We start from the raw sequence: 24,917 nt of genomic DNA, 5'->3' as shown, positions 1-24,917 counted from the left end.
CCACCAGGGAAGCCCTCAACCACTTTTTAAAATTTATAAAGTGTTAATAACAGGCACTGTTACACATGCTTAATAAATATCAATTTAATTAGTCCTCATAACTTCCCTCTGAGTGAGGTAGGTACATTTCCATTCAATAGTTTTGCCACCACCAAGCCAGGTCCTGCTGCTGCCTTTGGAGCTGCCCTCAGGGTCAGAGGCTGCTCTGGTCTGACCTCCATAGCTGGAGCGTTCAAGGACTCCAAGATGACATTTGCAGAAGTCCACTCACACCTCCCTTCTCCCTCCACTCTGACCAATAACCACCCAATCCCATCTTTAAAACAGAAATTTCCTAAACCACCCAAGCTTACTTCTTTCCCATCCCTGCAATTACTTCTCAGGTCTTATCTTCTCTCACCTTGGATGATTATACCAGCGTCCTCACTGGCTGACTGACTGATTTGATCTCAAATCAGATTTGATTCCTTCTGCAAGCTATCTAAGATAACCTAGTAGATTTCCTGTTTAGAAACTCCTTTGAATCCCCATTGTCTTCAGGAGGAAATCCAAGACCCCTGCCGACTTCCCCAGCTCTAGATTTAGATGCAGCCCTTTTTGCAGGTCACCTGCCTGGCCCTGGAACACACCTCTGGCCCCTGGTCCCCTTGGCAGACACTGGTCCAGTGTGCCTTGGCTCCAGCATGCCTCTCGAAAGCTATACCTGTCCCTTGCATCTTTGGGGCAGCTCTGGGAATCCATGCCCTCGTCATGGCCGCCCACACGGCGCCCAGGGGCGGGCATGAAGCGGAGGGGTGGGGCGTGTGGAGCTGAATGAATGAGCTAAGACTAGAGAGGGCTTTGTCAGCCAGACCCAACTCCCACTGACCCACTGGGAGGCTTCCCTGGTCTCAGTTTCCCTCCATTGTACCATGGGGATTTGGAATTGAAAACCCTTGCCTCTCCAGTTTCGTGTTCACAGAAGGTTGTTCTCCTCCTCAAAGACCCTTCGCTGACTCTTGGGGGTGTGATTTAGGAGGCTGGATAGGTGGGGGAAGTGGGAAAGTGATCTGGGATCCCAGGGGCTCCTTGGATCATTGGCTGCTCCAGGTGCCTTCTGGACAGCTCATACCTTCCTGTCCTTTGGGAGACGCTGCCACCTTGACTTCCTCTACGCTTGGATCCAGCAGCACTACAACAAACCCTGCCTCTCCCTCTTCACTGTCCTGCTGCCCTCAGCCAGGCAAAGCACATACCCCTCCACTCCACCCCTGCTGAGGACCCGATGTGGCTCTGACTCCACCTGCTGGAAGAAAGGGGAAACACCTTTTAACATTGCAAAGAAAGATTTCCAGATCTGTCCTTGACTGGCTCTAGGACCTTGGTTATCCATTTACGGAACAAATATTTATAATGAGCTTACTATGTGTCATGCATCGATTAGGCTCTGAGGATAGAGTGGTGAACAAAACAGAGTCTAAGGGCTTGGCCTCTATAACAGAGTTTGACGTCTGTATTTCTGGTGTGGTACGACATGGTTGTTTGATAAGTACTTTATTTTCTAGTAAATTTCCAGTGTATAAAAAAAAACAAAAAAACAGAGTTTACATTCTTAGTGGGGACCAATGACAAATAAATGGACATGCAAATAAGATAATTTCGGATTGCAATAAGCACCATGAAAGAATTAAGCAGGGTGCACTAATAGAGGGAACTGGTAATGGAGGTTATTTTATTTTATTTTATTTGGAGGTTATTTTAAATCAGGTGCTCAGAAAAGAATGTTCTGAGAAAGTGATGTTTGAATCAAATCACAAAGGAGGAGAATTAGCCAGACCTTTGAAGAGCTTGGGGAAAAGTATTACAGGTAGAAGAGACAGCTAGCATAAAAACCCAGAGGTAGGAAAGAGCCTAGTGTGTTTGAAGTACTGAAAGAAAACTGTGCAACCAGAGAGCTGTGAAGGAGAGGGTAGATGGTGTGATGTGGATTTGGAGAGCTATATGGGAACAAGCTCACCCAGGGCCTTGCAGCCCACAGTGAGAGTTTCAGTTTTATTTTGAGAGCAGCCAAAGCCATTGAAGAGGTTTAAAAGTTGATTTACATTTCTACAAAATTGGTTTACATTTCTAAAAAAGTGTAGGCAGAGGCAGATGGCACAGGGCTTTGTGAACCAAGTGAACCAAAAGGATTTTTGTCTTTATCCTAAGAGCAGACAGAATCCGTTGACAAGTTTTAACTAGGGGGACCATATGATGATTAAGAGTTTAGAAAGACTGTATCATCTGCTTTGTGGAGAAAAGACTGAAGGAAGTGAAAGTGGAAGCAGGATGACTAATGAAGAGGCTGCTCTTGAAATGTTCCTGGGTAATGAAGAGGACCAGACAGAGGTGGTGGCAGTGGAAACAGAAAGAAGACAGATTTGGCAGCTGTTTGGCCTGGATAATTGACAGAGAAAGGGTGAGAGAGGGAGAGGGAAAGAGAGAAATGAAGGTGATGCTTAGATTTCTTTTTTTCTTAATAAATTTATTTATTTATTTTTGGCTGCATTGGGTCTTCGTTGCTGTGCGTGGGTTTTCTCTAGTTGAGGTGAGAGGGGCTACTCTTCATTGTGATGCGAGGGCTTCTCATCGTGGTGGCTTCTCTTGTTGCGGAGTATGGACTCTAGGCGTGGGGGCTTCACTAGTTGTGGCATGCAGGCTCAGTAGTTGTGGTGCACGGGCTTAGTTGCTCCACGGCATGTGGGATCTTCCTGGACCAGGACTCGAACCCATGTCCCCTGCATTAGCAGGCAGATTCTTAACCACTGTGCCACCAGGGAAGTCCAATGCCTAGATTTCTAACTTAGGGAACAGAGGGGTGCTTCTACTCAGTAACAGAGGGAGCACTGGAGGAGGAGCAAGCTTGGGGGACAAAACAATTCATTTGTCACCTGTTTGTATCATTTTTATATGAAAAAAGAAAGAAATCACACTTAGAAATTTGACTAAATAAGAAACAAAGATATGCACTGTCACCACTATTACTATGTAACCTTTCATTGGAGATATTAGCCAATGCAATTAGATAAAAAAAAGATAAAATTGGAAAGTAGGTAAAATTATATTTATTTGTCAATGATTGTATTCCAAGAGAACCCAAGTGAATCAACTGAAAAACTGCTCTAAACAAGAAAAGTCCATAAGGATATGGGATATAAAATTAACATACAAAAATCAATACAGAGAGGGCAGACAGCAGAAGCAAGAAGAATTACAATTCTGCAGCCTGTGTAAAGAAAACCCCATTCACAGAAAGAGAGACAAAATGAAAAGGCAGAGGACTTTGTACCAGATGAAGGAACAAGATAAAACCCAAGAAAAACAACTAAATGAAGCAGAGATAGGCAACCTTCAAGAAAAAGAATTCAGAATAATGATAGTGAAGATGATCCAGGACCTCGGAAAAAGAATGGAGGCAAAGATCGAGAAGATGCAAGAAATGTTTAACAAAGACCTAGAAGAATTAAAGAACAAACACCTAGAAGAATTAAAGAACAAACACACAGAGATTAACAATACAATAACTGAAATGAAAAATACACTAGAAGGAATCAATAGAAGAATAACTGAGGCAGAAGAACGGATAAGTGACCGGGAAGACAGAATGGTGGAATTCACTGCTGCGGAACAGACTAAAGAAAAAAGAATGAAAAGAAATGAAGACAGCCTAAGAGACCTCTGGGACAACATTAAACGCAACAACATTCGCATTATAGGGGTCCCAGAAGGAGAAGTGAGAGAGAAAGGACCAGAGAAAATATTTGAAGAGATTATAGTCGAAAACTTCCCTAACATGGGAAAGGAAATAGCCACCCAAGTCCAGGAAGCACAGGGAGTCCCATACAGGATAAACCCAAGGAGAAACACGCCGAGACACATAGTAATCAAATTGGCAAAAATTAAAGACAAAGAAAACTTATTGAAAGCAACAAGGGAAAAATGACAAATAACATACAAGGGAACTCCCATAAGGTTAACAGCTGATTTCTCAGCAGAAACTCTACAAGCCAGAAGGGAGTGGCACGATACATTTAAAGTGATGAAAGGGAAGAACATACAACCAAGATTACTCTACCCAGCAAGGATCTCATTCAGATTTGACGGAGAAATCAAAAGCTTTACAGACAAGCAAAAGCTAAGAGAATTCAGCACCACCAAACCAGCTCTAAACAAAGGCTAAAGGAACTTCTCTAAGTGGGAAACACAAGAGAAGAAAAGGACCTACACAAACAAACCCCGTAACAATTAAGAAAATGGTAATAGGAACATACGTATCGATAATTACCTTAAACGTGAATGGATTAAATGCTCCAACCAAAAGACACAGCCTCGCTGAATGGATACAAAAGCAAGACCCACATATATGCTGTCTACAAGAGACCCACTTCAGACCTGGGGACACATACAGACTGAAAGTGAGGGGATGGAAAAAGATATTCCATGCGAATGGAAATCAAAAGAAAGCTGGAGTAGCAATATTCATATCAGATAAAATAGACTTTAAAATAAAGAATGTTACAAGAGACAAGGAAGGACACTAGATAATGATTAAGGAATCAATCCAAGAAGAAGATATAACAATTATAAATATATATGCACCCAGCATAGGAGCACCTCAATACATAAGGCAACTGCTAACAGCTATAAAAGAGGAAATCGACAGTGACACAATAATAGTGGGGGACTTCAACACCTCACTTACACCAATGGACAGATCATCCAGACAGAAAATTAATAAGGAAACAGAAGCTTTAAATGACACAATAGACCAGATGGATTTAATTGATATTTATAGGACATTCCATCCAAAAATAGCAGATTACACTTTCTTCTCAAGTGCACACAGAACATCCTCCAGGATTGATCACATCTTGGGTAGCAAATCAAGCCTCGGTAAATTTAAGAAAATTGAAATCATATCAAGCATCTTTTCCGACCACAACACTATGAGATTAGAAATCAATTATAGGGAAAAAAACGTAAAAAACACAAACACATGGAGGCTAGACAATAAGTTACCAAATAATCAAGAGATCACTGAAGAAATCAAAGAGGAAATCAAAAATACCTAGAGACAAATGACAATGAAAACACGACTATCCAAAACCTATGGGATGTAGCAAAAGCAGTTCTAAGAGGGAAGTTTATAGCAATACAAGCTTACCTCAAGAAACAAGAAAAATCTCAAATAAACAATCTAACCTTAAAGGAAGGTTAGAGAAAGAGGAACAAACAAAACCCAAAGTTTGTAGAAGGAAAGAAATCATAACGATCAGAGCAGAAATAAATGAAATAGAAACGAAGAAAACAATAGCAAAGATCAATAAAACTAAAAGCTGGTTCTTTGAGAAAGTAAACAAAATTGATAAACCTTTAGCCAGACTCATCAAGAAAAAGAGGGAGAGGACTCAAATCAATAAAATGAGAAATGAAAAAGGAGAAGTTACAACAGACACCACAGAAACACAAAGCATCTTAAGAGACTACTACAAGCAACTCTATGCCACTAAAATGGACAACCTGGAAGAAATGGACAAATTCTTAGAAATGTATAACCTTCCAAGGCTGAACCAGGAAGCAATAGAAAATATGAACAGACCAATCACAAGCACTGAAATTGAAACTGTGATTAAAAATCTTCCAACAAACAAAAGTCCAGGACTAGATGGATTCACAGGTGAATTCTATCAAACATTTAGGGAAGAGCTAACACCCATCCTTCTCAAACTCTTCCAAAAAATTGCAGAGGAAGGAACACTCCCAAACTCATTCTATGAGGCCACCATCACCCTGATACCAAAACCAGACAAAGATACTACAAAAAAAGAAAATTACAGACCAGTATAAGGGATGAATATAGATGCAAAAATCCTCAACAAAATACTAGCAAACAGAATCCAACAACACATTAAAAGGATCATACACCATGATCAAGTGGGATTTATCCCAGGGATGCAAGGATTCTTCAATATACGCAAATCAGTGTGATACACCATGTTAACAAACTGAAGAATAAAAACCATATGATCATCTCAATAGATGCAGAAAAAACTTCTGACAAAATTCAACACCCATTTATGATAAAAACTCTCCAGAAAGTGGACATAGAGGGAACCTACCTCAACGTAATAAAGGTCATATATGACAAATCCACAGCTAACGTCATTCTCAATGGTGAAAAACTGAAAGCATTTCCTCTAAGATCAGGAACAAGTCAAGGATGTCCACTCTTATCACTATTATTCAATATAGTTTTGGAAGTCCTAGCCACAGCAATCAGAGAAGAAAAAGAAATAAAAGGTATCCAAATTGGAAAAGAAGAAGTAAAACTGTCACTGTTTGCAGATGACATGACACTATACATAGAGAATCCTAAGGATGCCACCAGAAAACTACTAGAGATAATCAATGAATTGGGTAAAGTTGCAGGATACAAAATTAATGCACAGAAATCTCTTGCATTCCTATACACTAACAATGAAAGATCAGAAAGAGAAATTAAGGAAACAATCCCATTCACCATTGCAACAAAAAGAATAAAATACCTAGGAAGAAACCTACCTAAGGAGGTAAAAGACCTGTACTCAGAAAACTATAAGACACTGATGAAAGAAATCAAAGATGACACAAACAGATGGAGAGATATACCATGTTCTTGTATTGGAAGAATTAATATTGTGAAAATGACTATACTACCCAAAGCAATCTACAGATTCAATGTAATCGCTATCAAATTACCAGTGACCTTTTTTACAGAACTAGAACAAAACACCTTAAAATTTGTGTGGAGACACAAAAGACCCCGAATAGCCAAACCAGCCTTGAGGGCAAAAAACGGAGCTGGAGAGATCAGACTCCCTGACTTCAGACTATACTACAAAGCTACAGTAATCAAGACAATATGGTATTGGCACAAAAACAGAAATATAGATCAATGGAACAGAATAGAAAGCCCAGAGATAAACCCACGCACCTGTGGTCAACTAATCTATGACAAAGGAGGCAAAGATATACAATGGAGAAAAGACAGTCTCTTCAATAAGTGGTGCTTGGAAAACTGGACAGCTACATGTAAAAGAATGAAATTAGAACACTCCCTAACACCATACACAAAAATAAACTCAAAATGGATTAGAGACTTAATGTAAGAGTGGACCCTATAAAACTCTTAGAGGAAAACATAGGAAGAACACTCTTTGACATAAATCACAGCAAGATCTTTTTTGATCCACCTCCTAGAGTAAGGGAAATAAAAACAAAAATAAACAAATGGGACCTAATGAAACTTAAAAGCTTTTGCAAAGCAAAGGAAACTACAACCAAGACGAAGAGACAACCCTCAGGTTGGGAGAAAATATTTGCAAACGAATCAACAGACAAAGGATTAATCTCCAAAATATATAAACAGCTCAGGCAGCTCAAGACCAAAAAAACAAACAACCCAATCCAAAAATAGGCAGAAGACCTAAACAGACATTTCTCCAAAGAAGATATACAAATTGCCAACAAACACATGAAAGAATGCTCAACAACATTAATCATTAGAGAAATGCAAATCAAAACTACAATGCGATATCATCTCACACCAGTCAGAATGGCCATCATCAAAAAATCTACAAACAATAAACGCTGGAGAGAGTGTGGAGAAAAGGGAACCCTCTTGAACTGTTGGTGGGAATGTAAATTGATACAGCCACTATGGAGAACAGTATGGAGGTTCCTTAAAAAACTAAAAATAGAACTACCATATGACACAGCAATCCCACTACTGGGCATATACCCTGAGAAAACCATAATTCAAAAAGGGTCATGTACCACAATGTTCATTGCAGCTCTATTTACAATAGCCAGGACATGGAAGCAACCTAAGTGTCCATCAACAGATGAATGGATAAAGAAGATGTGGCACATATATACAATGGAATATTACTCAGCCATAAAAAGAAACAAAATTGAGTTATTTGTAGTGAGGTGGATGGACCTAGAGACTGTCATACAGAGTGAAGTAAGTCAGAAAGAGAAAAACAAATACCGTATGCTAACATGGAATCTAAAAAAAAAAAAGGTCATGAAGAACCTAGGGGCAAGACGGGAATAAAGACGCAGACCTACTAGAGAATGGACTTGAGGACATGCGGAGGGGGAAGGGTAAGCTGGGACGAAGTGAGAGAGTGGCATGGACATATATACACTACCAAACGTAAAATAGATAGCTAGTGGGAAGCAGTCGCATAGCACAGGGAGATCAGCTCGGTGCTTTGTGACCAGCTAGAAGGGTAGGATAAGGAGAGTGGGAGGGAGGTGAAAGGGGGAGGAGATATGGGGATATATGTATATGTATAACTGATTCACTTTGTTATAAAGCAGAAACTAACACACCATTGTAAAGCAATTATACTCCAATAAAAATGTTAAAAAAAAACAACTATCGTTTGACATGATAACCACTACCATGTGTGCCTATTTGAATTTAAATGCAAAATAATTAAAATTAAATGAAACGAAATTCGGTTTCTCAATCCTACTGATTACATTTTAAGTTCTCAATAGCCAAGTGTGCTTAGTGGCTGTTGTATTCATGTAATTATAGAACATATCCATCATTGTACAAAGTTCTATCGTCCAGTGCTAAGTTAGAAGATAAGGTGAAAGAGAAGACCACACTTATGAGAGCCACAAATTACCTAGGAATAGGAAAAAAATAGCTCTCTGTTAAACCACATGACTTATTTGGTCACAGACCCCCTGTCTAGACCTCTCTGTATTTCAGGTCACAGCCAAAGTCTCATCTCTTTGGGAATCTTCCCTGACTCTTCCAGGCTGACTCAGAGGTCCCTCCAGTACCCCCCAGTGCAGCATACAGTTGATTCTCATTATTTGCAGATTCCGTGTTTGCAAATTTTCCTACTTGCTAAAATTCATTTGTAACTCCAAGAAGGGGGGCAGGAGAGGGGAGAAGAAAGCAGCAGCAATGACAGAGGCGGTAGAGAACCAGGGAAGGTTTAGGACTGGGTGTTTTGGATGCGATCCAGAGCCTCCCTTTTTTTTTTTTTTTTTTCTTCAGCAAAGACAGCAAAAGAGATGACTTATTGTACACATGTTACATTCAGCCACAAGTGAGAACAGAACTAGTCCAGAATGTCAAAGGTCCAGGGCAAAGGACCAAAAGGGACCATTTTGATACGAGCAAGGTGGGTCTCTCAAAGGTGGTCGAGGTGATCAGGATGGCCATTGATGTTCCAGATCCACTGAGACAAGTTCTAGACAGTAGGCAAGCAGTCCAACAGTTTGTACCAGCGTCCCTGGCCTCTGGCTTCCCTTGTTTCTGCTCCTGTGGCTTCCTAGAGCCTCCCTCTTTTTCTCCAGGGCAGCTGTGAGAGGCAGGGTGGGGCTCACATCTCCAGGGCAATCAAGGAAGTGCCCGATTGCTATGGCCTAAAGTGCTTTCCATTTTCCGGGGTGAGGCCTAAGCCCTAAAGTGGCCCAGCCTTGAGTAAGTTCTGATTGCTCACTCATCCAGGAAATTACCTTCTGTCTGGCAGAGATCCTGTTGAAAATGACCTGGGGTGGGTGGACTGAGTCCCCACTCCAAGGTGATCCAATATGGCCTGGATAGCTTGGAGGGAGTCTGGGATATCTTGGGGTGACCTAGGTCAGAGAAGCAAGGAGGGGGCAGGGCTGTCTGCCCTTATAGTGGTTCATCAGAGATGAGAGATGAGGCCTGAAGTCTCTCTGTCTCCCATGGCAGTCACCGCAGTCACTCAACCCAGTACCTTTCCCTTAGGACCCCCATGCAGCCTCAAAGGACATCTGTACTGGGGAAGGTAGGGGAACCACCCAGGGTAGCCCACAGGTTCAGAGAGGGCAATGGAGTCACACAAGGTCACACAGCCAACCAGAGACAGAAGGAGGATGGAATCTAGTTCTCACTCCCACACTCAGAGTTATTTTTGTTTTCCCTCCGAATTGTCAGTTTCTTTCTTTCTTTTTTTTTTTCTTTCCAGTATTAATGCTTTATTTCCTGAACAGGGTAGTGGTTTAACAGGTGTTTATTACATTAGTCCTTGTAGCCTCTGTATGTCTGAAATACATCATAATTTTTAAAGGGGGTAAATGGTAAATTTGTAGAACACAGGAACAGTTTAGAAGAGAGCTTGCTGAGGGAGGGGCATGGATGGGCATAGGGATGAATAAATACAGTCTTGTCTCAGGGCTGAGGAACTGATCTCCATCCCCTTCATCCCCACTGCAGTTTTCTTGGTTCAGGTTTTCATCTTTTCAATAGCTTCCTGTTTGTTTCTCCTCGTTAAAGTCTTGTTCCCCAGAATTTATTGTTTATAGTTCTGAGTGGAATTGTCAGTTTCTGAAGGACCAAGACTCTTGTCCTGTGTCAGTCCCTTCCCCTTTACTTCCACCAGGGCCCAGACTCCAGAGCTAGTTTCCTAGCAGATGGGTTTGGTCTTTTCTGTTAACACCCAGGCGAGATGCAGATCCACTCCCTGCTATTTCTTAAAGGGACTCACGCACAGAGGCCACAAGGGAAGAGACTAGGTTGTCTAATCCAACTGCCACCTGATGCTTGGACGCCGCAACAACATTCCTGCCTGTGGCTGGCTGGCTGCATTTTGCTCACACACGCCGGTGGCAGACGGTTCATTATGGTTCAAGTCAGTCTTTTTATTTCTAAAGAAAGGTGTAAGAAGATATTCCTCATCCTAAATGGAAACTGGGTGCTTGTGGTTTGCCGCCACATACCCTGGATCTGCCTTTGGAGTCTGCACAAAACACAACCTCCCGCAATCTCATCTCAGACCTGCAGAGAGTTGAAGATAGACCCATGTCCCCAGAAATGGGTTCAAGACTTGGTTTCACTCCTTTAGTTGCTTTAATTTCCTGTAAAGATCATGCATTTATTTGCTTTTGTAATTATAAAGGAAGCTCCTTATTTAAAAATTTTTTTATAATGGTAAATTTCATATAGGAAAATGCACAAATCTTAACTGTACAGCTCAATTTTTCCCGATGTATACACCCACATAACCTCCACCCAGTTCAAGATATAGAACATTTCTATCTCCCTGGAAGTTTCCTTGTGCCTTTTTCAATCAATATCCAATCCACCAGAGGTAACGACTATTCTGATTTCTGTCACCATAGATTAGTTTTGCTTATTCTTGAACTTCTTATGAATGGAACCATATAGTATGTATTCTTCTGTGTCTGGTTTCTTTGTCTTAGCACAATGTTTTTGAGATTTATCTGTGTTGTTCTGTGTACTAGTATTTTTTTTTCATTTTGATTATTGCTGGTAATATTTCATTTTGTGAATACATCACAAAGTGTTTTATTCTCCTGTTGATGGATATTTGGATTTTGTCCAATTTTGGCTGTTGACTAAAGTTGCTATGAACGTTCTTGTACCAGACTTCTGACAGACATATGAACTAATCTTTCTTGGGTGTATGTCTGCATGTGCAACTGTTGCGTCATAGTGTAGATGTATGTCTGGCTTTTTAAGAAACTGCCAAATAATAACATATGAGAGTTCAAGTTAGTCCGCATCCTCAGCAACCCTAGATGACAGGTTTTTTTTTAAAGCCATTATTCTGAATGTATCAAGTATCTCATTGTTGCTTTGACTTGCATTCTTTGATGAGATATTATTTTAAGCAGTTTCATACATTACTGGCCATTTGTCCTTTGTGAAATGCTTGTTCCAAGTCTTTTACTCATTTTGAATTGAATGCATTTTTCTTAATGATTTATAAGCGTTCTTTCTATATTCTGGATATGATTTATCAGTCTCTACCTTGCTAATTTGTTTTCTTAATGATATCTGTTGATGATTAGATGTTTTTAAGTCCAATTTATCAATTTTTTAATAGCTAAGTGCACTTTGTGATCTGATTAAGAAATCTTTACCTACTCCAATATCAAAAAAATTCTATGTATTTACTTAGAAGTTTGAGTGTTGAAGTTTTTACATTTAGGTCTATGATCCGCCTTAGAATTATTTTTTGTGTATAGTTTAAGGATCAGGGTTCTTTTTCCTCCACATACATCTAGTTGTTCCAATATCATTTATTAAAACGCCATCCTTCCTCTACTTAATTACAATGACACCTTTGATGAAAATCAAGAGAGCATACATGTGTGGGTCCATTCTAGACTCTTTATTCTGTTCCAGTGATCATATTTGTCTATTTTTGCTCCAAAAGCTCCCTGCTATTAATTACTATAGCTTTATAGTAAATCTTGAAATCTGGTGATATAAGTGTTCCAACTTTTTTTCAAGAGTTCTTGGATATTCTGGGCTTCCCTGGTGGCGCAGTGGTTAAGAATCCACCTGTCAATGCAGGAGACAAGGGTTTGAGCCCTTGTCCGGGAAGATCCCACATGCCGCGGAGCAACTAAGCCCATGCGCCACAACTACTGAGCCTGCGCTCTACAGCCCGCGAGCCACAACTACCGAGGCTTCGTGCTGCAACTACTGAAGACTGCACGCCTAGAGCCGGTGCTCCGCAACAAGAAAAGCCACCGCAATGAGGAGCCCTCGCGTCGCAACGAAGAGCAGCCCCGGATCGCCACAACTAGAGAATACAACTAGAGAAAGCCCGCGCACAGTAACGAAGACCCAACGCAGCCAAAAAAAAAAAAAAAAAAAAAGATTTCTTGGATATTCTAGGTCCTTTAATTATCACATAAATTTTGCTATCACCTTGTCAATTTACACACAATCACACACACACATACTACACACGTGGCTTGCTGGAATTTTAATTGGACTGCATTGAAACTATAGACCAATTTAGAAAAAATCAATAACAATATTGAGTCTTCCAATTTATGAACATGGAATATCTGTCCATTTACTGAGGTCATCTTTCATTTTTCTCCAGATATGTTCTATAGTTTTCAGTATCAAGGTCTTGCACACCTTTCAATAGATTTATTCCTAGGTATTTAATATTTTTCATGCACTTACAAATAGTATTGGTTTTTTTATTTATGAAATTTATTTTCCTATATAAATTATATATTTCTCTGGGCAGACAACCTTCACCTTATTGCACTAATAGCACGTGCATCTGTAATACCAAGCTACAGTACAACTCTTAACAAGGTCTGTATTCAACGTAGCACTTGTCTACCGGGCACTGTAGAAGAAGATGAGGAAAAGCCAGGATCCACCTCAGGTGAAGAATGGGGAGAGGGCAGCGTGTCTCCCCTCTGACAGTTGGTTTTCTCCCGGGAAGGGGAACATGCAAAGTTATGTCTGGATTCTGGAAGCGGGAGGAGATCTTGGAGGCTGAGAAGCCCAATGCAACACTGCAGCTTGGCTCCCTTATTCTCTGAGGGAAGCAGGGACTCCTCTTTCACTCATCTGTAACACATCGCTCTGGCGTAGCTGATGCTTTGGGGAAATGGGGACAGGGGTCATCCTTGAATTAGCAACAATTAAGAATAGGCCATACACTGCCACAGTGTGCCATAGTCCCTGGGGGTCCCTGGCCCCAGGGACCTGAAAGCTGTGTATCCTAGGGAGAGGTGCCACTCAAGACCCAGGGATGGCTCTGGAAGTCTCTTTATCTAATGGAGCTGGGGATGATTCTTGGACGTCCCCATGACCACACTTAGCTAGCAAAGCTCTGGTGTTGGATCTTCTAACCATTGGTCAAACTGTAATGAGACCGAGTCTGTAGGCAGTGAAGGGATGCCTGAGTAGGAAGGGGGAGGAGCGTGGGGATGGGGGCGGGTAATGGGCAGTGATTGTAACATGATTAGGTCCTCCTTGCAGGTGGAGGCTGGGCTGAACCTGGAGTGGGGTTAGGAGGGGCTGCAAGCCTCCGCCGGGAGCTCCTCTCACTCTGCCTTTGAACGACACTGAAGACAAGTTGCTCACATGCTCTAGAGCACGTTCTTGATACAGGGATGGGGGCTTTGGGGCGAAGTGGTGATTTGGTATTGGCCAAGAGCCACATTAAGCCTTTATGAGAGCAACCACCACAGCCTTAGCATTGAGACTGCGTAGGTCACAGTAGATCTGGCCAGTGCCCACAAAGACGATGGGTTTGCTTGTGATGTAGGTCATAGAAATAGCAGCTCCCACCTTGTCATCAATGGTATCAAATTTGGTAAGGACACCGAGGTGTCTGGGCCATAGAATGGTCAGCCAAGGCTCTGTTGAACTTGACCAGCTGGTCCACGGCCTCATTGCCTACTAAGGCCTCCCCCCCACACAGCACCAAGTCGGGTGCGTTGACAGTAATGAGCTTGGCCAGGGCAGTCATCAGAGGGTCATTGTCTTGCATGCGGCCAGCTGTGTCCACCAGCACCACATCAAAACCTTGGTTTTGTGCAAAGGCAACGGCTTCCATGGTAATGCCAGCAGCATCCTTGCCATAGCCCTTCTCAAACAACTGTACCATGGTGTGGCCGCCGTGATTCTCGGGGGGGTGTAGGGCACTCAAACGCCGGGTGTGTGTCCGCAGCTGCTCCACAGCCCCGGCACGAAATGTATCGCAGGCAGCAATGAGGACACTGAAGCCATTCTCTAACAGCCAGAAGGAAATCTTGGCAAGATTAATAGACTTCCCCACGTCGTTCACATCACAGAAAATGACCACATAAGGGCGCTGATGGTGCTGGGCAACCATGATATCCTGGAGCATGTCTACACGGCGCTGTGGCTGTAGAATCTGCACCAGGGACTCTTGGAGAGCTTGCTTTACGGTGGAAGTCACCGTGCTGAACGTCCCCATCACCTTCCCTTCCAGCTTGTTGGCCACAGATTCACAGAGTTGCACTGCAATGTCTGCTGCCACGTTCTTAGCAATGAGATGGTCACGCATCTTGTCCAGCACAGATTCCATGTCTTCACGACTCAAGCTCTTGGAACCCTCAAGGCCCTTCAGCATCCCAAACATGCCACCCAGATGCCCCTTGGTAGCACTAGGTTTGATGGAGTTTTGAGCAGCCCCTTCGTCATCTGAGCTGCTACAGTCCAGATCCTGAAGCTGCCTCCCAGACCCAGTTCCTCGAATCAAGTTGATGCCCTTGGCCAGGGCCACCTCGGGGGCTGCATTGGTGGTGGGAGTGCAATAGTCCAGGACTTCCCTGTTAGCAGTGCCACCCAGTGCCCACACCCCAGGCACTTTTTTGCCCTTCTCCTTGGGAGCATCTGACTTACTGGACTTGCCGGACTTCTCCATACCCCTCCCGTGCTTCTGAATGAACTCTTTTCACTTCCTGCGGATCAGTTCCTCTTTGGAAAGTTCTATCCCGTTCTTAGGCCCCACTGGGAGACCTGACTTTTCTGCAGGGACTGCTTTGCTGGTAGCCAAAGGGCCATCAGAACCTTCCTTCTTGGTCCCCTTGTTTTGGTTTTTTTTTTTTTTTGCTGTTCTTGGCTTTTTCCTTAGGCTTTTCACCCCGTGTCTCAATCATGGACCTCACAGGTTTCTTGGCCTTTTCAGAATCTTCAAATTTCTTCATGGTTGTGGGAGCACGGATCTTACTGCTCTCCTCTGCTTCACGAAGGAGCCGCAGAAAGTCATTCTGGCAATTGAAAGTGCCATTCACTAGACTTAAGGCACTTTGCTGTTGGATCTCAGTGCGGTACTGGTCACAAAACAGCCGGTGCACAGCGTCTATCAACTTGCCTGCGTACGTCAGTGTTAGGATCTTCTGAAAACCTACCACAAACACCAGCTCAAACTGGTTGTCCAGTTTATACCTGAGCGTGAGTGCCTCATGGGTGAAGGAGTTGTTACCTCCCCTTTCCTGCCGCAGTACCGAACGAATCAACGCGTTAATGAGCCGGGTGCCTGAGTCGCTCACGCCCTGGAAGCACCAGAGCACGAGCCACCTTTGGAGAAAATGGTGCAGAAGTTGAGCGTGGCGGCAGCGGGAAAGGAGCCGGGCAGGCGCCTGGAACTCAGGCTGAGATCGCCGCTGCTTCCGGCTGCGCCAAGCGCGGGACACGTCCCACCAGCGGCCCCGGACACCGGCTCCAGTGGTATTGTTTTGTAAGTTTCATTTCCCAATTGTTTCTTGCTAGTATGTATCGACAGAAATACATTTGTTTTGTATATTGACCTTGTATCCAGTAACCTTTTTAAATTCACTTATTAATTCTATGAAACTTCCACATATTTAATTTAAAAAACATCTTCATCGATCTTAAAGTTCCAGCTTGTATTTTCATTATTTTAAAGCATCCCATTTATTGACCATCACCGCTTATCCTTCTGGCTCACTCTCTTAAATATCCTGAATCCATTAACTTTCTAACCTCTTCAGGATCTCCAGCCCATTGACCCTACCACCTTTTTATTGCCCTTCACCTTGCCTACTTACCTCTTGGGGTCCATGGTCTCATCATTATCATTACTTTCTTGCCCACTTTCCTCTATATAGATCTTGCCTGGATACACTCCTGTTTAAGTCCAAATCCCAGGCTCAACATGGTTGAGAAAAAGACACAACGATATTGGCTAGTTTCACTATAAATGGGCCTGTGGTGCTACTCATTTCCCCAGTCCATTTGTTCTTCCACTCTTAACCGACTATCTCACACCCTCTGTCTTCTCAAACCTCCAAAGCCTCCTCTCCACCCTCACTCTCAAATGGTGATCTTGCTTCTTATTTCATTAGAAAAGCAATCAAAAGAGAACTTCTACATTCTACGACCACCACATCAACTTACCCACCAATATCTGCACTCCTTTATTCGAGCACATTCCTCCTACAATAGTTTTATCTCTTTCTCTCTCTCATATTTTCCATTACTCCCTCTCTAATGATTCATTCTCAGCAGCTTACAAACAGGCCATGTTATCTCCTGTCTTAAAAACCAAATCAGGGCTTCCCTGGTGGCGCAGTGGATAAGAATCTGCCTGCCAATGCAGGGGACATGGGTTTGATCCCTGGTCCGGGAAGATCTCACATGCGGCAGAGCGACTAAGCTCGTGCACCACAACTACTGAGCCTGTGCTCAGGAGCCTGCGAGCCACAACTACTGAAGCCCGCGTGCCTAGAGCCCGTCCTCCGCAACAAGAGAAGCCACCGTGATGAGAAGCCCTAGCACCACAACGAAGAGTAGCCCCCACTCACCGCAACTAAAGAAAGCCCGCGCAAAGCAACGAAGACCCAACGCAGCCAAAAAAAGAAAAAAAAAATCAAACCAAATCCCTCCTCTGACAGCACAGTTTTTTCTAGGTACCGTCTCATTTTTCTAATCTACTTTATAGCAAAGCATCTCAAAAGATTGCCTTTATCCTCTCTCTCTACTTTGTCTACTCCCATTCTCTCTTGAACCCACTCCAATCCACTTACCCTAGCCGCAGGGAGTGCTGTAACAGGGAGCAGAGAAAAGAGCAGTATCTAGAGAGAGGGATGATTGGACTCTAATCCAGTCAGGCTTTGCCCCAACTATTACACCAAAACTGCTCTTGTCAAGGTCACCAATGACCTCCATGTTGCTAAGTCCAGTGGTCAGTTGCCCTCTTACTTGCTCATCTACAGCCCAGATGATCACTTCCTCCTTGAAACTCATTTGACCTCACAGGGACACCTTTCTCTCTTTGTTCTCTTTTTCCCTCCCGGGCTTTCCTCCCATCTTCCCAACCTCTACCTGAAGTGCCCAGCACCCAGTCTCAGACCTCTTCTCTTGTCTACACTTGGTTGATGGTTCTCAACCCTATCAGATCCAATGCTCCCTTTTAATTTAATTTAATTTATTTTTTAAATGTCTTATCATAAATAATGTCAAACATACAAACGAAAGTGGAGAGAATAGTACAATGTATTCCCATATATCTATTACCTGGGTTCAATATTTAACAATACTTCTCCCCGTTTGCTTTATCTATCACTTTTTTTCTTTTTCTTTTTTCTTTGCAGAAGTCTGGGATTTGAAAGCAAATCCCAGACACCAGTCATTTCACTCCTACCTACTTCAGTATGCATTTCTCTTTTCTTTTTCTTTCTTTCTTTTGTAATTCAAGCAAGATCGGTATGCATTTCTTAAAGACATGGGCCATTGTCTTGCAAAACCACAATGCCATGACCATACCTAACAGCATTTAAAATAGTTCTTTGGTATCATTTAATACCCAGTCCATAATTACACTTTCCCTAATGTCTCAGATATGTCTTATTACAGTGGATTTGTTCCAAACAGGAACTTGGATCCAAACAGGTCTCCACATTACATTTCGCTGCCGTATCCTTTCAACTTTATTCATTGCCAGCAGTCCTCCTCTTCCCTTTATTTTTCACACCATTGACTTATTGCAAAAACCAGCTCAATATTCCTGTAGAATGTTCCATATTCTGGATTTACTTCCTTTTTATAGCAAATCTTTTGTAATTTGCCCTTTACTGTCCTGAAATGAAATTGAGAGATAATGTAGCTACTGTATTAGTTAGGGTCTGGCAGGAAACAGATGGCACACTCAAGCCGAGTCCAATCAAGGCCAGTTTTATGAAGGGATTATTGACAAAGATTGGGCAAAGTTAAGGGAACCAACAAGAAATGAGGAAGCACTAGAGGACGTGTCTGCCATCCCTGGGCCTGAAAGACCAAGATGAGGGAGTGGTATCTCCCTTTGTCTGAACCCCACAGGAAGCCACTGGGCAAGGGAGCTGGTTGATGTCATTTATGAAAGTTGGCCTCCTGGGGCAGGTAGCAGGGTGCAGAAGAGCAGAGTAGATCGGGTCCAGAGGGACAAATGAAGTATACCCCTCAAAGCAATCTACACACATAATTTCAAAATAATGAATTGAATTTCCTGTATTACAAGGAGAAACAAGAGGAAACTAACGTATAAAGTATTATATATTTGAATATGCAAAAATTTTGCACTTCACCAGAAGCCCTAATGGAATCATCAGATGCTTGCAGTCGTTCCTAGAATCACTGTGTCTGCCAAAGCTGCACACGCAGACTGATCCAGGAGAACTGGAGTGGCATCTCAAATACAGAGAGAAGCTGTGTTGTTGATTTTCGAATCAAGACCAAGCACCCTCTTGCATCAATTACAGGGAAATGGCGTTCCTGGGAAACTTGGTGTATATTAAAACAATACCCCGAATACTCTGTGTTTATGTGGAGAATAGATTTAGGCTCTACGTTGAGATAAATAATAAACATATTTTTTACCAAATGAATGTCTGATAGAACATTTGAAAATCATATGGAATGTGGGACAATTTCTGTTATGCAGGACTGTCCTGTGCATTGCAGGATGCCGAGGAGCCCCGGCCCCACCCACTAAAGCCTCATAGTGCCCCCCAACCCTAATCATGAATACATAACCTCCCCCTGCAAAAATGTCCTGGCAATTTTCCAAATTTTTTTCTAGTGGGTGGATCATCCTGTTGGAGAATCATTGGCTTAAGTGATCTCCTCCGGTCTCATGGATTTAAGTACACTGACGGCTTCCAAATTATTCATCGTCTCATCCTCTCTCCTGAGTGTACACTTGTAGATTAAATTTCTACTTCCTGTCTCTGTTTACATCACTAACTGGCACCTCAGAGTTTACATGTTACAACCAAAACCTTGAACCTACTCCTGAACGCAGGCACCCCCAACCTTCTCCTCCCCCAGATTTTTTTTTTTTTTTTTGCTGCATTGTGTCTTCGTTTCTGCACATGGGCTTTCTCTTCATTGCGGTGCGCATGCATCTCATTGAGGTGGCTTCTCTTGCTGCGGAGCACGGGATCTAGGCGTGCGGGCTTTAATAGTTGTGGCACAAGGGCTCAGTAGTTACGGCTCGTGGGCTCTAGAGTGCAGGCTCAGCAGTTGTGGCACATGGGCTTAGTTGCTCCTAGGCATGTGGGATCTTCCCAGATCAGGGCTTGAACCCATGTCCTCTGCATTGGCAGGCGGATTCTTAACCACTACGCCACCAGGGAAGTCCCAAGATTTATTTTAGTTTAGTAAGTAACAATTTAATTCTTCTAGTTGTTCAGGCCAAAAATATTAGAATCATTCCCAACACCTCTTTTTTCTCATGCTCCACATGGGATCCATCAGTCAATTCAGTTGGCTCCACCTCCGAAATGCATTCCAATCTGATCAATTTTACCATCCCCACCACCACTTTGGTCCAAGCCATTGTCATCTCCCAAAACTGTTACAACAGCCTCCAAAACGGTCTCCCTGTTTCCACCCTGGTCTCTACTTTCTATCTGCAACATGGCAGCCAGTGAGATCACTTAAAAAATGTGAGTTAGATCAGCTCACGCCTCTACTCAAAACCCTGCAAGGTTCTAAGTGAAATGGGAACCTCTGGTATCTCTGTGTCTCCAAATTCCTTCTTCCTGTAAGGACACCAGTCAGATTGGATTAGGGCCCATCTGAACAGTCTCTTTTAACTTAAACACCTCTTTCAAAGTAGTCCATTCTGAGGTACTGGGGATTGAGCTTCAACATATGAATTTTGGAGAAACACAGTTCAGCCTATAACAACATCCCTATTCATATGAGGGATAGTTGCATTGTATTAAGGAAAACATTACTGTTCTTTGAAAGTTAAATATGCACAGAAGAATGTATATGAGTTTCACTGACCAGCTAAAGGGGTAGACCATATCAAATTGTTGGCATCTCAGCACCATTCTCACTTCCTTCTAAGATTCATCCTCACTTCCCCTATATTTTGGAGGCTGGAAGCCTCAAGACTGTGTTTCCCAGATTCCCTCGACAGCACAGTTCTGGGTTGTGTCCTGCAAATGAGAGGTGCACGTGTGAGATTTTCAAAGCAGAGGAAAGGAGAGACCATTATTACTCTGTCAGTGGTGACCAGGCTAGGTCTTCTGCAGGCGGTAGGTGGAGGTTTGGAGTGTAGCTTCAGGCTTCCTCCTGTGAATCACCCACTTTGTGTCTCTGGTAACTGAGATCATTGGTGTTGGTCCCTTATGATTTCTGCACTTCCTGATTGCCTAAACATTAGCAGACATATTTTTGGCTGCAAGATTCTTTGCAAGATACTTCTCAAAATCTTGTATTATCATTACCAAGCCCTCTTCTTCTTCCTCGATTGTACAGGCATGGAGGCCCAGCTGGGCAGGCCAAGTTGCAGTAGCCTAGTTCTCCAACTGGGAGCAGAGGAAGAGAGCTGTTCCTTACCAGCTTTCATAATACCCTCAAGACTGGGGTTCTAACATTTTTCCCAAGGAAACTCTGCACTGGTGGTTGGTTGCAGGACATTTAGGGTGATGAATTAAATATTGCACATAGGATTGGAAGACTTTAGTTCTAGGCCCAGCCTAACTATGTGATTACTACATGGCCTTGGACAAAACCCTTGACTTTTGGGGTCTTACTTTCCCCATTTATAAAATGGGAGAAAGAAGAAGAAAACAAATTTGAGTAATAGCTAACATTTACACATTACTTTCTATGTTCCAGTCATTATTCTGAAGGCTTTTCATATAGCCACTCATTGAATCATCATAAAAATCATATGAGAAAGGTACCATTTCTATCTTACATTTGGGGAAACAGATATTAAGAAACTTACCCGGACTTCCCTGGTGGTGCAGTGGTTAAGAATCCGCCTGCCAATGCAGGAGACACTGGTTCGAGCCCTGGTCTGGGAAGATCCCACATGCTGTGGAGCAGCTAAGCCCGTGAGTCACAACTACTGAGTCTGCTCTCTAAAGCCCACGAGCCACAACTACAGAAGCCCGTGCCTAGAGCCTGTGCTCTGCAACAAAGAGAAGCCATCGCAATGAGTACCCCATGCGCTGCAACTAGAGAAAGCCTGCGTACAGCAATGAAGACCCAGTGCAGCCAAAAATAAAATAAATAAATAAATAAATTTATTAAAAAAAAAAAAAAAAAAGAAACTTACCCAAGTCACCCAGGAAGTCTGTGTCCTTGTTGGGGCTTTTAGCCATTAAGCTATTTGGCCTCTTGTTTCATGAAAATGTGTGATAAATGGCAATGGATTTACAGTTTGGAAATGACTAGTTTGGGATGTAGTGGCCTTTGTCCCAAGTTCTTTGGCCTCCCCAAACAAAGTAGGAATTCACTGGATCCAGGAACTAAAGACATTAGGAATTGTCCTATGTCTTCCACTCATGTGACCCTCTGCATAACTTTGCTCAGCATTTTGTTCCACTGGCAGGTAGAAGATGACCAACCCATAGCTCTGAAGCATACTTCTCTGTTCAAGTGACCTCTGCTGATTGAGTTGGACACTCCTGATTCTAATTATGGATTTCCCTGAGAGAGAGACCCTATTAGCCCAGCTAGAATCTGGAAATGACTGCTCTCCAATCACTTGGAGGCGGTACATTCACTTGCTGGACTATAGAGATATTTAGGTTATTTTTCACCAGCTCAGGGACAGTAATATGTCTCTGTCCTTACGGAAAAAGCTCTTTCTTCTCAAAGCCTGGCAGCCAGCCTCAATCTTCCAGGGACAGCTCAGTTATAGTGGAAAGAGCCTTCCATGCAACCTGAAGTCCTGGGATGGGATTGACGTCCAGGTCACCACTTACTGACTACGTGACCTCAGGCAAGTTATATAACCTCCCTTAGCCTCTGTGTACTCATTTCAGAAAAATCAGAAAATGCAAACAGTTATAACTAGAAAAAGAAAACCACCCTCTTTGTCCCCTTCTTTCTCCCTTTTACTGGGCTCCTTTTGATGTAACACACACAGGCACAGATGGGAGGAGTCTAAGGGTTTAGTTTCAAAGCTTTGGCAGGGCCTTTGTGTCTTTGCAGAAAAAGGAAAAGCCATTAAGAAGTACCTGGCTCTTCAATAGCCTTGCTCATTATTCCCAGCGGCCTAAGTGAACACAGTTTGGGAGGCCAAGGATCAAAGAAAGAAAATAAAACTGTTCTGCATTGCAGATAGAAGTCCTACCCATTGTGAGAGAGGTGGCCTTGCAAATTACTGGGGTAGAGTGGGTGAGGTAGCTAAGTCAGGAACAATTAGTGAAACCCAAGAGCAGAGAATTGTATAAACCTCTAGGGGAAGGTAGGCAACTAGGACAAGTATGGGAGGGGTAGGTTTCCCCTTCCTGTTCTGACCCAGTCAGTGGCAGCAGGCCACCTCTAATCTAATCTAAAAGAGCCCCTTAGAGGAAGTTGGTAAAGGGCGCCCCCTCCCTGAGTGGTTGCAGCTCTGTGCCAGGGTGCAGGGTTTGGTGAGTGGAGTGTGACCTGTGCACCTCACACGCATTCATGGTCTCCAAGGCTACGCTCAGCAGCCCTGAGTGCCAGTCCTCAATGTAGACTAGTGAGCTGCAAGGAAGGTCTGCTGAGAGGACGGACCCAAATGGAGCCCAAACAAGGGTGATGCCCAGAGCTCTCCCCGCATCTCAAGACACACCTGGTGGGATGAGAAAAGGAGAGGCCAAGCATGCAGTCCAGCTCCCTACCCTCTAAGATTACATAAAATTGCCTCTAAAAAAATAAATAAATAATTTTTGGGGGGAAACTGTTTATTTTCCATCAACCTATTTCCATTTTAAGAGTTTGTGGAAGAACAGTTTAAGACCACTCAGTGGTTGTTCCTACCCACTCAGTGGCCCGAGCAGTGGGAGCTGCAGACCAGTCTTCAGTGGCAGGCTGAGCACTCCAGTCTTCAGTGGGGAACTGCAGAATAGGCACAGAGGGCACCTGCACACCTTCGGACCAGTCTGCCACCTCAGGCTGAGTAGCAGTGAACTCAGGAGCTGGAATGGTCCATTCACCCTGAAATTCCTCCTTGGTCACAGCCTTCTCAGCTGCCGCCTGCTCTTCCTTTTCAATCTCTTCAGGATCTCTGTAGAAGTAGAGATCAGGCATGACCTCCCATGGTTGTTCACGGGAGATGGTGCCACGCATGCGCAGAACTTCCCGGGCAAGCATCCACCACTTCAGACCCACTGAGTGAGCTCCCTTGTTGTTGCATGGGATGGCAATGTCCACATACCGCAGAGGAGAGTCTGTGTTACACAGAGCAATGGTAGGCAGGTTAATGTAAGAGGCCTCTGTGAGAGGCAGGTGGTCAGCCCTGGATCAGTAACCACCGGAAGTCTTGGCTCTCGGAAGGCTGCCTGGATCTGGTTAGTGAATGTTCCAGGAGTGAAGCGGCCAGCAATAGGAGTGGCTCCAGTGGCAGCAGCAAACTTCAGCACAGCTCGCTGGCCAGTATTCCTGGAGGATATGACACTGACATCAGCTGGGTTTTCAATGGCAACAATGGCACGAGCTGCCAACAGAAGCTTCTCCCAGGTTCTCTTCAGATTTATGATGTAGACGCCATCACTGTTCCTGTTGTAGATGTACTGTTCCATTTGGAAGTCAAGGTTGGTGCCACCTAAGTGGGTTCCTGCTGCAAGGACTTTGAGGACATCCTCCTCCTTCATTTGCAGGACATCAAGGGCTCCGGACATTGTGAAAGTTTCCCTTTAAGTTACGATGGGAATCCAGAACAAAGCCATATGGACCCCTATCTGGCACGGAAAGCTAAATATTTTTAAAAAGTAGAAAACAAAACAAACAAACAAGCAATTGCCTCTAGCCTCCAATCCCAAACCCTGTGAAGGAAATCCACAGCCTTCTTAAGAATCCTGTGAATTCCTCAGGTTATCCCACTGGGTTCCTGATCCTTTCCACACGTATGACCTCACTTCTTTCTCCAAGTTTTACAAAAACTACTCATACTAAGCATTAGTTTGAGAGTAGATGTATAAGATTAGAGGTGGGCAGGGAAGTATTTACATTGAAAAAGGGAAAACTCCAATCTTAAAATTCTTTTTTTTTTTTTTTAATATTTATTTATTTGGCTGCGCCGGGTCTTAGTTGCGGCATGCGGGATCTAGTTCCCTGACCGGGGATCAAACCTGGGCCCCCTGCATTGGGAGCTCAGAGTCTTAGCCACTGGGCC

The 24,917-nt window shown here is 43.3% G+C and overlaps 2 pseudogenes across 2 annotated transcripts; both read right to left on the bottom strand.

Moving 5' to 3' along the window:
- Nucleotides 1–13,780: 13,780 nt before the first annotated feature.
- LOC309620867 (signal recognition particle receptor subunit alpha pseudogene) lies at nucleotides 13,781–21,930 on the bottom strand (annotated as a pseudogene). Its single transcript has 2 exons — nucleotides 21,885–21,930; nucleotides 13,781–16,028 (listed from the first exon to the last, which is right to left on the bottom strand). The product of its transcript is annotated as a signal recognition particle receptor subunit alpha pseudogene (transcript).
- A 1,549-nt stretch (nucleotides 21,931–23,479) lies between these two features.
- On the bottom strand, nucleotides 23,480–24,508 carry LOC309627321 (small ribosomal subunit protein uS2 pseudogene; annotated as a pseudogene). The gene has a single exon. The product of its transcript is annotated as a small ribosomal subunit protein uS2 pseudogene (transcript).
- Between the last annotated feature and the right edge of the window lie 409 nt (nucleotides 24,509–24,917).

The sequence above is a fragment of the Balaenoptera borealis genome (genome assembly GCF_965194805.1).
Source record: "Balaenoptera borealis genome assembly, chromosome: 1".
NCBI classification, from domain to species: Eukaryota; Metazoa; Chordata; class Mammalia; order Artiodactyla; family Balaenopteridae; genus Balaenoptera; species Balaenoptera borealis.
Note: the sequence above shows the minus strand (reverse complement) of the source record. Positions and strands in the feature narration are given on the sequence as shown.